General features: G+C 45.1%; 1 pseudogene; it reads right to left on the reverse strand.

Moving 5' to 3' along the window:
• Positions 1–201: 201 nt before the first annotated feature.
• Positions 202–1558, reverse strand: LOC123817346 (annotated as a pseudogene).
• Between the last annotated feature and the right edge of the window lie 828 nt (positions 1559–2386).

The following is a 2386-nucleotide window of genomic DNA, read 5'->3' on the forward strand; positions in this document are numbered from 1 at the left end:
CAGGGGATACTTTATTCAAACCTATCACAGAAATGAACTGGTTGGGTCTGTAACAAAGTGTCATGTTTTAAAACACAGGCCAGTAATTGTATATGAGCATACACTGCTACATACAAATTAACTGATCAGATCACAACTTTTCAATGTTTAAAAGAGAATAAGCTTCCCTGTAAAAGCAAACACCACTGTGACATTTTAACTTTAGTATTTCTCTCCTTCTTCCTCACCCTCTCCTTCAACAGAATCACACCAACCTCTTCATGATTCTTCTCTAGGGCAGCCATGTCCTCATGGGCCTCAGAAAACTCTCCTTCCTCCGTGCCCTCACCCACGTACCAGTGGACAAAGGCATGCTCGGCGTACATCAGGTCAACCGTGTGGTCCAGGTGAATCCAGGCCTCAGCAATGGCTGTGGTGTTGCTCTGCACGCACACAGCTCGCTGTGCTTTGGCCAGGTGTCCACCAGGAGCCGCAGTGGGGGGCTGGTAATTTATGCCGACTTTGAAGCCAGTGGGGCACCGGTCCACAAACTGGATGGTACCTTTGGTCTTGATGGTGGTAATGGCAGCATTGACATCTTTGAGAACCATGTCACCATGGTACAACAGGCAGCAAGCCATGTATTTACCATGGTGAGGGTTACACTTCACCATCTGGTTGGCTGGCTCAAAGCACACATTGGTGATCTCTGCTCCAGAAAGCTGTTCACGGTAGGCTTTCTCAGCAGAGATGACAGGGGCATATGTGGCCAGAGGGAAGTGGATGCGGGTGGATAGGGCACCAGGGTGGTCAGAAATTTGGCCAGATCGACATTCAGGGCTCCATCAAATCTGAGGGAAGCCATGATGGAAGACACAATCTGACCTATCAACCTCTTCAGGTTAGTATAGGTTGGGTGCTTGATATTGAGGTTTCTATGACAGGTGTCGTAGATGGCCTCGTTATCAACCATGAAGGCACAATCAGAGTGCTCCAGGGTGGTGTGGGTGGTGAAGATGGAGTTGTAGGGCCCCACTACAGCTGTGGAAACCTGGGGGGCTGGGTAAATGGAGGACTCCAGCTTGGACTCTTTGCCATAATCGACAGAGAGATGCTCCATCAGCAGGGAGGTGAACCCAGAGCCGGTTCCCCCACCAAAGCTGTGGGAAACCAAGAAGCTGTGAAGACCTGTGTACTGGTCACCCAGTTTCTGAATTCGGTGCAGGATGAGGTCAATGTTCTCCTTGCCAATGGTGTAGCATCCACGGGCATAGTTATTGGCAACATCTTCCTTGCCTGTGATCAGCTGCTCAGGGTGGAAGAGCTGGTGGTAGGCACCAGTGTGAACTTCATCAATGATTGTAGGTTCCAGGTCTACAAACACTGCCCTGGGCACATGCTTGCCAGCACCTGTCTCACTAAAGAGGGTGTTGAAGGAGTCACCTTCCCCCGCAATGGTCTTGTCACTTGGCATCTGGCCATCGGGCTGGATGCCATGTTCCAGACAGTAGAGCTCCCAGCAGGTATTGCCGATCTAGACACCAGCCTGGCCAATGCAGGTGGAGATGCAGTCATGCATGGTTGCTGCTTTGCGGCTGCCGAGCGGATGGTGGAAAGGAAGAAGAGAAGTTGTTGCTTCTTACAGCGCAACTCTTAGGCGGTCGACATAAGAGAACCTGCCTGTTTATTTATTTTGTTTGTTTAGGTTTCATCTATGAGTGGAACCATATGGCATTATTGAGATATAACTTAAATTCTCTAAATTCACCTGTTTTATGTGTACAGTTCAATAAATTTTAGTATGTTCACTGAGTTATATAACCATCACCACCATCTAATTTTAAAACATTTTTATACCCCTAAAGAAATCTTGTGCTGGTTTAGAGTCCCTCTCTATCTCTGCCCTAGCCCTAGGCAACTACAAATCTACTTTCTGTCTCTATGTATTTGCTTTGGGGGCATTATATGTAACTGGAATCATATAATATGTTTTCCTTTGTGTCTAGCCTTAGTGCTTTTGAATGAGTGGAAATGGAATTACCATGATTATTTGAAATTTAACAAAAGTGGTTTAGGATTATACACAGGAATTATTTTCAACAGAAGGTAAACTCAGTGTTAGAAAAATATAGTGTATATAAAGGCTCTGTTGCCTTATTTATGATGCACTGTACCATTTTATGGCAAAGAAGATGAAACAGAACCTATATAAACCCATATCATATAAAGTTGCATTGAGATGCATTTCATAAGTTTGCAAACCATATAGCAAATAGTCTTTTTATGGAGGGTGAGTCTGTGAATACAATGTTTGGAACATGAAATAACTGAGAACAAAAAAAATGGTATTTGCAGAAAGATCCCTAATAATTACTTCCAAACTCATTCTGAATTCAGCCTTTGCATC

The sequence above is a fragment of the Phyllostomus hastatus genome, unplaced genomic scaffold (genome assembly GCF_019186645.2).
Source record: "Phyllostomus hastatus isolate PE091 unplaced genomic scaffold, TTU_PhHast_1.1 phas_contig_210, whole genome shotgun sequence".
Classification (NCBI taxonomy): domain Eukaryota; kingdom Metazoa; phylum Chordata; class Mammalia; order Chiroptera; family Phyllostomidae; genus Phyllostomus; species Phyllostomus hastatus.